The sequence below is a fragment of the Poecilia latipinna genome, unplaced genomic scaffold, assembly GCF_001443285.1.
Source record: "Poecilia latipinna isolate Pla-1442-1.1 unplaced genomic scaffold, P_latipinna-1.0 Scaffold1770, whole genome shotgun sequence".
Taxonomy (NCBI): Eukaryota; Metazoa; Chordata; class Actinopteri; order Cyprinodontiformes; family Poeciliidae; genus Poecilia; species Poecilia latipinna.
The window spans coordinates 95,494-112,740 of record NW_015114386.1 but is presented as its reverse complement, the minus strand read 5'-3'; the positions used below and the strand labels follow the sequence as shown (position 1 = coordinate 112,740).

At 40.4% G+C, this 17,247-nt stretch overlaps 1 long non-coding RNA gene across 1 annotated transcript; it reads right to left on the bottom strand.

The window, feature by feature from the left end:
- Positions 1-4,876: 4,876 nt before the first annotated feature.
- LOC106965125 (uncharacterized) lies at positions 4,877-17,029 on the bottom strand. The gene is made up of 4 exons (XR_001428557.1): positions 16,830-17,029; positions 6,665-6,773; positions 6,380-6,555; positions 4,877-6,167 (listed from the first exon to the last, which is right to left on the bottom strand). It is a non-coding gene; the product is annotated as an uncharacterized LOC106965125 (long non-coding RNA).
- Between the last annotated feature and the right edge of the window lie 218 nt (positions 17,030-17,247).

The window sequence follows — 17,247 nt, the reverse complement described above, 5'->3', positions numbered from 1 at the left end:
GCTTTTCACACTCATCTGTGAAAAGCCGTAAACACGGCAGGAGTTCCTGGCTTGAGAGAGGGTCAGAGACAGCTCCTGGACTGGATGAGCAAAGATACGCCTTATTTGAATAAATTAAAGATAAGAATACGCCTTTTACTATAAAACTTTCTATACAGAAGTAACACATTAGATTTTGCGCTTGCAACTTCTCCAAAGACGTCTTTGCTTTTTGTTTGTCGTTTCCATCTTTTGTCTTTTTCTCTCTCAGGTAAATTCATGTGTTGTTTGTGCTCTGAGGTTTCTGATGTTTTGTGATGTGTTTGTCTGGTGATAGTATGCATCTGTCTTGAATAAATGCTGATTATTGTGACGCTATTATCTCTGCGTGATCTCAGTCTTTGCGCACAGCATTTTTCTGAACCCGGGCGTAAGAGAGGATTTAACGAGTCAAAAGGTTTTTAAAGTTCAAGAATTTTTCCTCTCTTAACATCACCTTATCATGTGTTCAATAAAGTTTGAATAAATTAGGAAAAGAAGACAAATCACATTGTAGGAACTCAGTTTCATTTATGTCAGATATAATCTGATTTGAGGCAACAGTGGAGAGGAAAACTCCTAATAAGGAGGCAGGAACAGCCAGCAGAACCTCAGCTGCTGTCATATTGTGTCTTATTTAGCCATGTACGCAGTTCTTTCAGTTACACCAGACATTTATCCTGTTTAAAAAAGAACAATAAGACATAAAGAAAAAAATGTGTTTTCTAATGGAAGGAAAGGAAAACATTAGGAGATCGTACTCCCCAATGGAGCTGATTACAAATGATGTCACCTTTGCTCATTCATATTTATAAGCGGTTGCCTGCATGTTCGAACAATTAGAGCACAAACAGAACGACGACATCTGAAATGATTATAACTTTGGAAGATGACGAAGGTCCTGGGAGCTTCGCTCGCTTCAATATGTTTCAATACTGAAACATGGTGTACCGCCGCTTCAATGTTGGTTGAAACGTAGAGGACTCAAAGTGGGTGAAAAGAAAACGGTGTTGGTAGAAACCACTCACTAGTACAAAGTTATCTGGGCCTATCCAGCCAGGAAGACAGGTGTCAAACTATTGATTTATTAATGCATTGGAATACATTTTTTTTCCCCATTGAATATCAATTCAGAATCATTTCAGATGTTGACATTCTGTTTGTACTCTGTCCAAACATCTGGGCAACTTGCGCATTTATGAATATAAATGAGCAAATGTGACGTCATTTCTGATCAGTGCCATTCTGTCAAGGCTGCGGTCATCATCAAAATGACAAAATGCAGGATATTTACCTAAATAATAGTCGAAATATAAATTTTAGCTTCAAATTGAAGTTGTTTTCATGAAAAGGGTTATTCTTTATTTTTATTATTTTTCTGATGAACCTGTTGGAACAGTTGGCAGCGTTTGTTGTCTTTACGCCACCATTTATGCACATATCACAATAACTTACTTCTTTCCCATAATTTCATCTGAGGTTGAAGTGGAGAGTTTACACAAATGATTGCAACCAGATCTGAACAGCTGGGAAAACAAAACCCCAATGCACAGTAGATACCTTTATTTTAATCTCCCTCAAAGGTTTTAGTGGAGGGCAGGATGTAAATAGGAAAAAAAAAAAAAGTAGTACAGATCCATCCATACATTCTGCACCTTGCCCCATGTGAACCCCGTCAGTATAAGTTGATAAATTGAACAGGACTCCCCTGACATCTCTGACAGCCTCCTTTTCATTCCTCCGTCGGCCCCGTCGCTCGCCCTTCTCACGCCGCGCCGAGGAAGAGGGAGGAAGTAATAGGATCGCAGGGCTACCTGACCCCCGGCACGTGAACAGCTGTGGCACACAAAGCAAAGAGGGAGCAGCCACTTAAAAAGGAAATGGAATGAGCACGGTGGAGGAACAGACTGGGAAGGTGGGAGCATAAGAGTGAGACAGAAAAGTGAAGAATGACAATAAGAAGCGCATGGAAGAAGAAAAAAAAAAAAACAAGTGCCCAGCCATGTGTGAAAGACATAATTGAAAATGTCAAAAGAAGTAAGGAATGACAGCAATGAACTGGCTGAGCGTGGCAGTGCAGGCTGTCAGTGAGCTACTACCTCCATGCTGAATAGCTTCTCCCTTTCTCTCATCTCCTGCATACATTCTCTGTTGCACACACTCACAGTTAAAACAACCAGCAATATTCTCCTGTACTCCTCCGATTTTATTCACGTGCTCTTAGTCTGTGCGGCTGTTTGCAGACCCACACATGTGCACTCAAAGCCTCTAAAAGTGTGAGGAGGAGCATACTCGTATAGACGGATTTCAAAGGGAAATGTGATGCTAGATAAGCACTTGACCCTGATGTCAGCTTTATCCCCTTCCCCCCCCCCTCCCCCCCTCCTGCTCCTCATTTTTCCTCTTTATGGGTTGCCCTCCATCTTCTTTTCATCTTTCAAGATGAAAACGAGATTCGCGGCCCATATTGGCCGTAGACGATGAGGCGAGTAGACGACTTATAATTCAGCATATCTGCCTGCTGTCAGGTGTGTTTTATCATGTACAGGTGCAGATTGGGGGGGAGGGATGGTGGACGTTGTCAGATTTCAGTGCAAACGCTTGAAAGCAGTCTGTAGCCATGCAAACTTATTAATCACTAGAAACTGAATGTTAATGAGCAAAGAGCTTTACTTCAACTTACACATATGTAACGCACAGTACAGAAAAAATCGATGGGAAAAAGAACCAGCAGGAAATTATATTTGAAAATTGTCAGTCTTCAAATGGTTTTACAGGAAAGGCTTTGTAATCTTCCATACTTATTTGTATTGCCTTGCAAAATTTTCCATGAACTTTTACAGGATAACTGCAGCTACAAACCCGAGTGGATTACTGGGAATTTTAAGTGACTGATCACAAAGTAGAACGGAAAGCAGAAGAATTTAACATGGTCTTCAGGTTATTAAAAAATAAATAAATAAAAAACAACGTTGACGTCCATTTGTTTGAGTCAATTTTTTTTCAGATACTACAAAATAAAATCCTGAGAAACTAATTGCAGTTACCAGCGAGAATTCATCAAACATAAAGACCCCACTTCAACAGTAAATCTAGGCATAGAAACCTTAAGTAGAGAAGCAACTAGAGACTCACTGTGATTCTGGAGAAGCTGCAGAGATCAATATCTCATGTGGGAGAATCTGTTGATAGAACAGCTATAAGTCATCCACACCACAAAATCTGACTTTTGTAGAAAAGTGGCAAGAGGAAAGCCATAAGAAGTCCTGCTGGATATTCATCAGGAAGCATTGAAGAAACACAGCAACCATGTAGAAAAAACTTACCTGGTCAGAAGAGACCAACATTGAACGTTTTAACCAACGCTCAAAATATGTGTGCATATACAGGAGAAAGAAAGAAAACTTGTTAGAGGCTGCAGCAGACTTGAGGCTAGTACGGAGGCTCATCTTCCAGCAGAGGTTTCTATGTTCTTTTGACTTCACACTCACAAAATAAATAATAAAAAGAAACATTGTAATTGGTTTAGTGTGCAAGTGCTACGAATGAACTAAAAGGTGGTTCTACAATTAAGCTCCTGCAATGACAAAAGCCACGTCCAAAATAATTTTTTATGCATTTGTAAATGCTACTTACATATCTGTAGTCACATTTACAGAACAGATTTCCCCCCCGCACTTGTTTTCACACCTTAAATGAAATCTCAATCCCACCATTGGGTATCCCTCCTCTAGCAGAGCAACAGCCCCAAACATACAGATCAATCATGTGTTAAACTGGCCTAGTCAAAGTCTAGATCTAAATCTTATGCGGAATCTGTGCTTTAGCAGAGCACTGTAAATACAGGAAAATACATGTAAGGATTGCGATAAGTATGAAATAAGACTTAAAAACGCAGCAGTTTCTCACTTGAATTCACATTAACATGTTTTAAATCTACTGCACGGTTCAGTGCAGTTTGAAGATAAAGATGCATAAGATCATTTAACGGGAAACATTTTTTCTTGATGACTTAAGGAACAGCACAAGTCCTTAATAATTGCTTAACATTAATATCAGTTCTAATTCTGCCCATCTTCTTGGAACTGAAAACAGTTTCCAAGCATCATTAATTAAGAAGAAAAAGGGGGCATTATGGTGGAACAGAGATGTGAGTAGATATAATTTGCATAGCCTGATGGGTGGAAATCACTGTGCAATGTACAGGCTCTCAGCACCTCCATGAATATTCATGTCTTCCATAGTCTACTAACACAGCACATCAAAAATGGATCAGCAGATCAGTGTGCGACACGGCAGCAGCATCCAGCTGAACTCCTCCACCATAGAATCTGTTTGGTGGGTTTAGATTTGCAGAGTTCAGAGTGTAGCAGTGAGTCAGTTTGCACAACAATTTAAGGGTAGAACTCTACAGAAATGCCATGGATGTCTTGCATTAAAGATACCGAGGCCCCCTGCTGAAGGATTCATGAAACTTTGAAAGGCTCGCCGCAGAACGACACACTCCAAGTCGGCAGTCCTGTGATGAAGCAAATGCCACTGCGGCTCTGTGAGATAATAACAGAACGTATCCTGCGGTGACGGTGAAGGTGAACAAGGTAACCCATCCTTTAACACTAATAAGTGTTTCCTTTTTGTTGCCCAAGGAAATGTATTTTACTTGCAGCACAACGCTGCCCTCTAAAAAGATCAGAAAGGGAAAGGAAAAGGGGGAGGAAGTTAGTGAAGGGGAAAGCGGAGGGAGGGAGAGGAGCAAATGGAGGCAGAAATGGCTGCAGGGTCGGGGGAGTTTATTTAAGACTCAAATTAAACATGCAGAGCAAAGGCGCCGACAAAAATTAAACCTTAATGACAAAATATTACCTCCATAATGGAAACTTGCACAATACACACGAGGCAACAAAGAAATTATGCATGCGTGTCTGAAGAAAATATCTCATCTTGCTTTTCATCAACCTAGAATATGACCCATGAAAAAATGTCCAAGTTACGTTTTATATTAAAATTACTTGAACAAAGAATGTTTCGCTGTTCAGTGTAATTCAGCTGGTTTTCAGTGTTGCTATTGCGCCAAGTGACTCATTTGGAATGTATATTCATGTGGCATTAAGAGAGGTGCACTGGATGTGAATATTTCCTTTCATGTCGTCTTCCAAAGTGTGCCGGCAGGTGTTTCTAGACGTACCCGGCTATGTCCAGTTCTGCAGCGTCTAAACAGCCTGTGAGCTTCCCTGAAACACAACAGTGTGGGAACTGGGCTGGCAAGAGGAGAGAGTGCAGACACAGCAAACAATGCTGAGACAGGGGACAGCCAGTAATAGGATAAGTGGCAGGTTGAAAATGTGTCAACCGGAATGTGAATGCCATGTTAGCTATGCAAATGAGAGGGAGGACCCATTGGCTTGGCACACACGGCTCATCTATTCCACACAGCGGCCTGCCATGGTTATATCCATCAGTGGCAGCCTGGGCTCTGCAGAGCTTTCTACTGTAAATTATACTTTAAGGATAATTAAATCAGATCTGGTCAAAAATATTCATTCTCGACTGGCAGGAAAAAAAAAAAAAGAGTTTTACAAAATGTTGCACATGGCTAACGCTGGCAGGCTAACATTGGATACGTGAGCAAAAAACTTTGGTAGCTTGTTTGTTTGTGACAGAAATGCAAAACACCGTGAACAGCTGTTATTTTAACATGCAATTTTTGTACTGAGGCGAATCAAATTGAGCCAGGATGACAAAATAAGAATTCATACCAAGTATTTCTTTTCATTTTCTCACATTTCAACCACAAGTCTTGGTGTTTTAGCAGAATTTTATGTGATAGACTGACACAAAGTAGTACATAACTGTGAAGCAAAACAACACGTTTTGTAAATGTTTCTTTTTTTTGTTGTTAATTATAAATCAGAAAAAGTAAAAAATTCTCAGAATGAGTGGAGTGTGTCTTTGAACAGTGATTTTCAAGTTCTCCCAGAAAATTCTCAGTTGAAATTAGGTCTTGTTTTTGACTGGTATGTTTAGGTTGTCGTCATGCTGGACGGTGAACCTCCAGCCCAGTTTCAATTCTTCGCCAGCCTCTACCAGGTTTATTTCCAGGACTAACCGTATTGACTTCATCAGTCTCCACCTCAGCAGTTCTGCTGCTCCTGATGGACAAAAAATCAACACAAGATGATGCAACCATCACTTTGTTTCATGTTACTTCCTCTTCACATTGTGTTTTGCATTTGGCACTAAAATGTTTGAATTTGTTCTCATTTAACCACTGCACTAAAACTTTTATCCATTTATGTTAGCAACGTGAGTATTTAAGCACTCAATTTTAAGTTATTTCATAGTAAGAATAAAATACCTTTACCTTCAGAATAATTGAGGAAAACATTGTTCATAACGTGAATGACAAATCACTTGACGACATTTGAAAAGCTGTCCTTGAAAAAGCTTAAAAGCATTTGTGTCCCTGGAAGTGGCTCCAAATTTGAACCCTGTTCAGCTTTCCTGCAGTAGAAAATGTCACTCAGCAGAACAGGACGTCTGCGGAGAGAAGGTTCAAAATCAGTCATGCTGAGCTGGAATTTCCAAAATCAACGGTGGGTGTTGCTAGTTCAGGAAAAAATAAATCTGTAATGAACGTAACTCCGACCTGCCAGGCTGAGCTAATCCTCCAGTGCTGCTTTATAGGTCATCCATCTGAATGCCAGATTACTGTTTTTGTCTTCACACAACCTGAAGCAGGTAAGTCAATCACAGTTCTGTTAAAGGAAAAAAAAAAACTGATTTATCTCACAAACAGAATTTTGTTTTCACCCTTTTGAACCCAAGAAGGAAGTAAGGCTGGTGCCAGAGAGCGGTAACAAAAGAAACATGACCTATAGCAAAAAACTAAAAAACATTGGAGCAAACCTTCAGAAGAGAAAAAAAAGTGTTTTCTACTCCTCTGCATATTTCTTTGTCCCTCCAGCCCTCCCTCCTCATCCTCCCCTCCCTTCGCCCCCCCCCACTCTTTCTAATTTTCCTGAGGACGGAGGTGCCTGCCTGCCTGGCACATGACATTGATTTCCATCAGCGCTTGGAAATAACCTTAGAGCCGTTGCCAGGACAACCCGCATCTACCTTTTCACATTTTTGCATATTGCCAGTGAGTTTTTTATTTATTTTCTTTCACCCTCCTCACAGCCTGTCTTTCTTCACTGCGTCGGCCACTGCTCACAGAGCGACGGGAAGACAAATGCTCTCAGGTAAACGGGTGGCGTTACGGGGAGGTGGAGGTGGAGGGGCGGTGTGGGGTGATTGCTGTGGTTGGGTGGGTGGCGGTTGAGGAGAGAGATGGATGGTCATGCCAGGCCAGAACAGGATGGGCTGTGGGGACTGTGGCATGAAATGTGTGTGCATCTATGCGATGTGGGGGAGGGCTAATGATGTCTCCACCCTGAGGGGGGTCGGGGGTGGGGTTGGCAAGAAGGAGGAACAATAAAACACAAGAGCACCGACACCGATGGACTTCTGCCTCCTAATTAACTAGCATGATGAACAAAAGCGGATGGAATGGAGAAGAAAGGAGAGATTAAGGATTAAATTTGGAGGTGTGAGAAGAAACAAAAAAACAACAAGTACCCTTTGAACTTTCTCACATTTTCTATTATAAAACCATAAGCCTCAATTGTGTTTTGAACACAGAGTAATGCAAAAATCTTCAGTGTGGCAGGCAATTGGGTTCAGTCCTCCATCAATTTTTCCCATCAGACGTCCTGAAGAGAAACATTCCCACAGCATGATCCTGCCCCCACTATGTTTCACTATGAATTCCCAGGATTTTCCAGTTTTAGTTTTTCATTTCTACAGCATTTCATATGTAGGTCAAAATTTTCAGTTTTGATCCTATCTGACCCAAGTCTTCCACATGTCGCCTACATAAGTGGACACAAATCCCCTATATGTCATACATAGATTGTCCATAAATGGGAAAATGGAAACCCTTATAAACGTCAGTCTGGGACATTTTCACAGCTTGGCACACCTACTTAGATATTTATTCAGAAAGTTTTTTTTTTTTTTAATCTTCTTTCATTTTATAGTTATGCACTTACTTTGAGTTGCACTACCAGATAAACCCTCCAACAAAATCCATTGATGGATCCGCTTTAAATGTCAAAAACTGTAAAATTTAAATGTGGAATACTTTTGCAAAGCACTTTATGTTACAGACTTGAACCAGCCGGCTATCAGTGCCCTGCCACTCACAATGTCAGACTCTGACAGTCATCAAGTTTCTCCCCTGACAGCGCACGTTTGTTCATGTGCATATGATGTGGCGTCCGTTGGGTTGGTCATTTACAGTTCAGTGGTGTGGAGAGGCTGGTTTTAGCGCTAATGTTAAAGTATCTGGAAATCTGTATGAGCACAGGAGAAACGGGGTGTGTGAATGTGTGCGGTGGTGGGGGGCCGGCTGTCAAACCGTCAGTGTGTGTCATGAGAAATGATGATGCACACACACAGAGAGAGAGAGAGAGAGAGAGAGGGCAGGCCACCAAGAGACCGCCCTCCACCTGCATCGTGTGCCTTTTGATTTCTCTCCTCCATCCCAGCATCAACACCTCAGCCAAAGTGCAGCCATGGGGAAAATTAATTTCTTATTACCTGATTATACTATTTGGTTTCAGCTGGAATGTCACTTGAATATTCCACATCAGCATTTCATCAATAAGGTTGCTGGAAGGTAAAGAGAGGCAAAGTGTTGAAGCCGGGCAACAGGGCGAGCCGGCCTGAAGTTCTGCAATGGCTGTTCTAAAGAATAAAGACCGGCACTGGCAGTATGCCGACCTGGGCAGAAAGCAATTTGCTCAAGTGCTTTTCTGTCTTATCTGCCCACTACAATCACACACACACCTACACACACACGCACGCACACACAGACTTACACTCTTGAATGTGCACAAACATCAAAGAGGAGCAAGGCTCGGCCAGTCAATCCACAAGGGGGTTTAGAAGTTTTACTGGAGCTGAATGTCCACCTTCATACACATTTTATGTCTCACTGAGGTTTTTCTCATCCAGCCAGCGCTCGTATTTACCTTTTATCCCCATCTCTGCTCCGACACACAGAGGATTTAAGACTGATGGCCGAGCACACCCTGCCTCCCCCTTCCCTCTCACATCTCACAAGAAGCACAATCTGATGGATGAATTTAGAGGCCGACAGGTGAAGAAAATGAAAGATGATATTCTGAAAACACCAGATTGTAAGGCAAAAAAAAAAAAAAAAAAGAGACATTTTGAGTCTACATCAATCTCATGTATTGTATCCCTACAGCTCAAACGTCTTAATAAGTCCCGGAAAAGAAACAAAACTGATCATCACAAAATTCATGAGGTCCAGAAAATCTGAACTTGGGTGCGTTTCCTCCTTGAGGGCATTGCTATTATTTTACTCATCCCCTTCGCAACAAACATACAAACTCAAGACTCCTGAAAAGGGCAAATTTGCATACCTTCCATAAGGAGGAAAATCTGATCATATAAATGTAAATAAGGTGAGCTTAACTTCTATTTTCTGCAGAAAACAGTGAACCGATAACACAAGGGAGCAGTGGGCAGAGCTCGATGGAGTGGAAAGGGCACCGAGATGCTCGTGAATTTGTATATACATTAATGTCAGGGATGAGGAAGAGGACAATATTTTTATTTATTTCGCACCTCCACCTTCCAATGCTATGTTGATATTTAAACAGCAGGAAGCACTGCTGCAATATCTGCAGCACACATCCAGAGACGAGCTGCTTTTGGAAAGTGACAGACATACTTACTTTACAAAATCCCTTTTCTGTTTGGTTTCATGTTAAATATTTCCTCAGAAATCAAACGGATCTCTCAACGCAAACCACTCGTGGTCTTACTCAAGACAATAACGAGATCTGCATCTTGAAGAAGCACAAACCCAGGTTTCTTTGTGCAACGTTGATTTTTCTTTACCGCGAACAACAAGAAAAACACCTATTACAAAACAAACCAACTCATGTGAACAAGTACAATGTCACTGGATTTATTGCTTTTTACTTCCAGTTTTGTTCACTATTACTCTTAGAAATATGTCAATAAACAACACAATCACTCATAATAACCAATTATGAAATAGTCTATTCAATGCCGTACAAAAGATATTGAACATTTTTACATCTTGTTACGTTACAAACTAAACTTCGATGCATCGTATTGGGAGTTTACAGACCAACAAGAAGGAAAAAGATAAATGTTTCTTTTTTAATTCTTCTAATTTAGATTATTGGGTCCATGTTGCAATGTTGGAGTTTCATTCATAGTGATTCTCTAGCAGAAGTGTTTATCTGAGGATCAAATTTTGGATCTTACAATGGCAATTTTAACAATATTGGAGCAATATTTTTCAGAGGAAGTGGCTTTCCAATAACAATAAAATGAAAGTCAGATTGTGTGAGGGGATGTACGAAAAAAGAGAAACCACAAAATGATTTTTTTATAGATCTGAAGCTGATTGAACACACACAGCGAGAGTATCCTGATTTATCCATTTAAAGGTTTGGACTTGGATCACACAGAAAAGCTCTCTAATCTCTTTACAAATTTACTTGAACACCTTTTGCCTTTTTTTTTTGTCTCTGTTATTATTGTTTTCTAAAGTTATCAGCATGAACCAATGTCAAAAATGTGCTTTTTTCCCCCCAAAAAACAGATGTTATCTGATAAAATATCAGTGAACATCCTTCTTCAAATAATTTATTTGAGCTAAAACCCTTTATTTAGCTTCAAGGCATGTTTCCAGACTGAATGTAATTGAGACAGAGTAAAGTTCATGGCTGAAAAGATACAAGACAAGCATTCTATTAGCTCGCTTTGGGACATGCAGCTCCACCAAGAAAGAAAATGAAAGGACAATGTCTCCGGCTGTATGCATGCTGCAGGCTCAGATCTGATTATTTCCCCCCACCTATTGTGAACCAGAATTTGATCCTCTCGTTTCTGTCCAAACAAACACTCAATCTGATTTTCCCCTAGCTTTGACGCACAACGAAAACAGCGGTTGGAAAGCGGGAGCAGAAGGAAAAGAAAAGGAAAATTGGCTTAAGGGTCTGGTTTCATTCTAGCTCAGAGCAGCACAAGCCGCAGAGGAACAAAATGTAATTCATATTATCGTGACCTCGAAGGGGGTTTCATCGCAGTGTGACTGTGAGGATGCCAACTGGGTCAATGGTGCATGAAACTGCCTCCTTTTATTGGCATGGCATTCAATCAGTTCCTCCTGGGTATATGTCCTTGGCTGTGCAGTGGGGGCCACTCATTACGGCTCTCCTTGCACCTGCTAGCATCTCACTGCCTCCCCGCCCTTATTTCAATCCTTGCATAAATACAATCAGTCCTGTCAGGAAAGCAGGAGAGCTCACCATCATCCACAGTCGTCTCTGACTGATTATGCAGAGTATAATCAGTCCTCCCATTTCTTCCAGTGTCTTTGAATTCCACTGGAGCTGGCCGAGTGCCAGCATCTGCTCACCCGATACCGTCATCCCCCACACCTCACCCCCTGTATGCATCTTTAAGCAATAGCACAAAAAGACTAGGTAAGGTCTTTTTGTGCTAAAAACAAAAAAGCACACTATATGTCATCCTTATACACCGAACAGAGACAAGTCAGATACCTCATTTCACCACAGTGCTGTAACCAGGAGGCAAACGGCATGTATGGTGCCTTGTAAGAAAATTTGTACCCCTTTTGTGACGTTACAACCCCAAACCTCAAAGTAGTGAACAATGCTAAAGAGGGAGGAAACGGATACATGGGTTTCAACAGTTTTTGCAAACAAAACATGAAAAGTGTGCCATACATTTCTCTCCACCACTTATACTCCAATACTTGTGAACAAATATGTCACTGATTACATGTGCAGCTTCAACTGGTCTGTAATTTACTCTAAGAGAACAAACATGGGCCAAGGATGGCGTACTGCAGAACTTTAAGTGCTGGAGAGCTGCAGAGATCCACATCTCAGGAGGTCGACCTTACAGCTAGTACCCCTTCAGGCAGAGTGGCAATAATTAAAGCCGCTGTTGGAAGAAAGTTATGAGAAATCTCGATTTGCACTGAGGATGATTGTGGACAAACTGCTCTCACTGTGAAACAGGGTGGTGGTAGGATCATGATGTGGGGTTTGTTTATTTGAGCCAGTACATGGATCCACATGGGGCAATCTAGACAGCCTGTTAGAAACTGTGGAAGGATTAACCTTCCGTAGATCAGCTAACCTAAACATACAGCCAAAGCTACTCAAATACAGGAATGGAATGGCCCAGTCAAAGACCAGAATTAAACTGAATTGAGAATTTGAGGCAGGACTTAAAAAGGGATGCTCCCGTTCTTCTATTTCAAAGTTTTGCCCTTGGACTATCACACAAAATCCCTCTAATTTTGCTTAAAGTTTGTGGCTGTTACATCTCAATAGTAAAAACGTAAAGGGTTTGCAAGGCAAACCTTAGCCTCCGAAAGTCATGCAGCTGTTTCACCTCTTGCTCTAGCGCTCATGCTGTAAACATTCACTTGTAACTTGCATCAGAGTGAGCTTTAACTAATGTACCAGTCAGTCTGTCCCATTAAAGCCCAGAGAAATCCCTGGGCAGCCCGCTGTCCAGTTTGTTCTCCTCACTGACACTAAACAGAAGCTAGGTACCACAGCATTCACACCAGCTAAACAACCTTCACCTCTCCAGGGAGATGTGCCTTTTCTTTCCCTACACATCCGCTGGCGACTTTAATGAAATATGCAGCTGTCTTTTAATCAAAGCAAGTCCCATTTGCATATGGGCAAGATACAGAGGAGGGCGCAGCAGCCCTCTGCCGCGCACACGAGTGCCCTGATTTAGAAGCAGGAGGGAGATGGAGGGAAGGTGGAGGAGGGAGGTGTGGATAAAAAGAGGTGGGGTAAGGAGGGGATGGGGGGGTTCGGAGGAGTAGGGGTGGGCATGGGTTGAAACCAACCAAACCCAAACACATAGATTGATGTGGCACATTTGCATACCTCAACAACAAACGTGGGTGCAATGCTTCATATCCAGTGGGGCTCAAGAAAAAAAGGCAAAGAATCAGAGGAATCCGACACCATGTGTGTCTCTGCGGAGACGGGACGCATCTTTACTGTAGTTTTGCCGGTGTTAATTATCACAGTGTGGCAATTATCAGAATGTGGTCTCACTAAATGCAAAGTTAATGACCAATAAATGACCCTGTGTGTTGGTGACTCAGATGGCACAGCGCTGGAAGACAGAGGAGGTGTGAGCGAGGCTACTGCGCTCTGTTTTTAGACGTCTTCATGCCTGCAGATTAATTCAAATGCGAGTAACAGACAGATACAACAACATCCTGTTGCGTGTGTTTAAGAAGCACGCAGATGAAAGACGGGCTTGTTTAAATGTGTGTTTGGTACAGACGGGTTCTGGCTCACTTCGCTGACGTTGAACTGGAAGTGTGTCTGCTTGGCTTTCTGCCTGTCTGCCTGCAGCAGCTCTGCCAGGCTCTACAGAGCCAACAGTGATTAAAGAATAGATGATTCCATCAGATCAGAATGTTTTACTTCAAAATAGTTCTTTGTATATTTAGTATTTTCTCGCAGGAAGGCACTATTACCCTGTTGTGATGGAGAAAGCTGAACAGGAGGGTGGTTATGTTCTTGCATGCGTTTCTTGCTCATATTAACTCTTTTGCCTTTGGAAAACCCTGAGAGTTTTATGCTCTTGGTGGTTTAAACACGTGTGGTACAATTTATGCAAATGAAGCTGAACTGAGGAATAACTCACCACCACTACATTTTGATAAATCTAAGCAACCTTATAAACCCTTATTGAATTTTCGTACAATATCTCCCACATGGTCTTGTCTTTTAAAAAGTTTCTCTGTCTTTCACCTGAACTTGACCCTCACAGTTTCTGTTAATTGCCATTTCTTAATTATATTTTGAGCCCAGGAATTAGCTATCTAAAATACTTTTTTTTTTTTTCCTTTTTGTTATCAGCATTGATTATTTTAATGTTCAAAGTGGTAAGTCTGTCCAGGAGCTTATGGCTGCAGATTACTGAGACAAGGGTTTGGGGAGTTCTAATAATGATTGTTAAAAAAAATTATAGCCTTAAAATATCTAATTGAGAAATAGGTCCTTGCTAGAAGTCTTTAGAAGTTATAATTGCAAATCTTCAAGCTGCTGCACAGAAGTAAGTTCTTATTTTCATACATGTTGTGCATGTTTTAAACATTTAAAGTTTGGGTTCTGCTGCTGTTCATGGTTCCTAATAATTTGATGAAAAGATCCAGTGTTTTACATGTGAAAGCAAACTATTTTTCACATTTTTTCACCTTACAGGCACAAGAACAACACAAAATGTTATTGGTTATTTTATGTAACAGACCAAGACAAAATGTCCCACAAATGTGCAGTGGAACGAAAAAGACAAATGGCTTTCAACATACTAAAAATTGATATTACATGTTGCAAAAAACAAAAAGAAAATTACGGCATTGTGTATGTTCTCACCCCTATTTGTTCTGATACCCCTAAATAAAATAAAGTGTTACCAGTTGCCTTAAAAGGTCACCTAAATCATAAAGAGTCCACCTGTGTGAAATCTAAACTGAACCCAACTTGCGGTTCTCTGTTCAGATAAAAATGTAAAGTTGGAAAATTACTATTGCATGTCATGCTAATTACAGGTACAGTTAGACTTTGTAATTGGCCGTAAAATGTGAGGTGAAAATGCGGGTGGGGAGGCAGAAAGTACTAAGCCTCACTGATAGGGGGGCAGTGCTGAGCTCTATAAGCGCAATATGCAACAGGTGCAAGTGAAGCAGCCAGACTTTTAAAAATGAAGGCAAGCAACAAAGCGACTCAGGTATCAGTGGAGAAGGAGAGATGCTTAGAACTCGTATACAAATAAAGGAAATTTCCAATCTCAATAAGCACATTTAAATAAAAAAATGTGAAATTGAATATTATAGCCTATAAATATTTTATTTTTCTTGCTATATTGTTTAACAGTAAGCTTAATTAAAAGCCTTTAATACAACCAAATATTTTAGTGAAGGTCAAAATTGAAATAAAGCTCTCCATTTCAGTATATCCGGACATCTGGTTCCAGTGGAGTTGGTGCCTCATAAACGTCACTGACTGATTCAATAGAGCTGAATACAAATGTAAGTCACACTTCATATTTTTTGCCAAAGTGTGAAAACCATACAACATTTTCCTTCCACTTCACAATTATACTCTACTTTATGTCTGTCTATTACATAATATCCATAGAAAACACACGGAAGTTTCTGGCTGAAAAGGGAAAAAATGTCAAAAAGTTAGAGAGGTCTAATATAAATACCCTATGTCAGTGTAGCAATTTTGATCCAGTGGTGGGTACATGAAAGAAATAAAACATGCAATTATACTTTGTCAGCCACCAACTGCCATGTATAAATGTTTGCAGAGAGCGGCTTCACCGTTTCTTAGCCTTGGTCCTCGGTGTCTACCAGCCAGCCAGCTGCTCACCGTCAGACAGAAATCTCAACCACACTTCACTTTCCTGTCAATTCTTAATACTCATCATATCTGTGTTGCTCCAGGGTATCTAACTTAAAATTAACTCCCGCTGCTTGTCTTATTTAATGGCTAATTAATTCAGGCCTCCCACAGTTTCACATATTGCCGCTTCGCGTCGTCACATTGCCTGAGTGGAGCGGCGTCTGCTAACTGATGTTTCCTTTTGTTGTTAAGACTTCACTTCAAAGATCTCTTGGAGAACAAGGGCTTTGATGAGTACAGATGAGTAGGAGTCTGAACACTCACTGACATGCAGCATATGTACGGCTACTTCTGAATGTAATCAGTGGAATAAAACACAATATCCTCTGATTAAATCAAATGGTATGAATGAGTTTAGTTATCATGTTAAAGGTTATGTACCACATAGTGCCTGAACAAATGTTGGAATCATAGAAAAATAGTTCTTAAAGCCTTATTTTGACATGTGACAGTATGAAAGACACAGTGACATTAACAATGGAAAACTCCCATCAGTGACCAAATATCATTTTCTGCTTAGATTGGAATGCTGCCATCATTTATGCACTGCTGCATTTCCTGATGTGACATTTTAAAATGTCTTCAGCTGAAAAGGTCTACTAAATGGAACTAGTGCTAATATGTGTCCATAATAATTTTCACACTGTTGCTGCAGCTGAAATGCTAAAAGCTATCATTTTAGCAAAACACTAAACTAAACATCACAAATGAACAACTTAAAACAACAAAATGCAACAAGAAGCACGGAAACTGAAATTGAGTGCAATTTGGTTCAAAATTATTCTTTCCACAGACCAAATTCTGATTAAACTAGTCTTTTAATTTTACCAACATGTTTCTCCTCACTGGAAGTAATATGAATGTTTTAAAGTTGCCAAACTTGAATATAATATCCAATAATAATGCTTTGCTACTAATTGTCATCACAATTAGCACTTTTTTCTCAGAATTCTGAGATTAAAGTCAGAACAGATTTTTAGTTTTGCAAAAGTAAAAATCAGATGTTTACTTCATGGCACTTGGTTACCAGAAAACGCGCTAATCATTGAAGTTGCATTGCTAGATTTTCTAAGCACACGTTATTTTGAAACTTAACAGATGGATATTTGTCATAACCACTAAAGGTTGGTTTTCTTTTGGATCTCTTGTCCCCAAGAGTCGATCACGGAGAAGCAAAAGACAATGAAAAGTGTTTGATGAAAATAATGTGTTTGAACAACTTACCTTATTGGGCTTCTGTTCTTAGAAGCTGTGTGCGAGTCAATTTATCCTTTTTTACTCTAAAAATCACTGGTGCTAAAATGTGTTCCGAGTGCCATTCAATGTGACTGTGTGTGCTACTTAACCTGTTGAGTTCAACACAACTTTTATATGTTGTATCCGCATTTGGCTTATCAGAGATGGGCTAATGTTGGAAGCTAACTGTCAAATGTGAACGACATGTTAGAACTAGAAAATTCCTGAAGAAATTTAACCGGGGCATGCCAAAGTGTGCCCATCGGTTTTTAATCAAGCCTTCTGATGCTAAAAAATAGCATTAATGCTAAAGAAAGCTGCAATGTAGTTAATAACCAGTGGAAAGTCAGAAGCATGTGGACTAAGCTGTACCTGTACCATTCAGTATGTTAAAATTAATGCATAA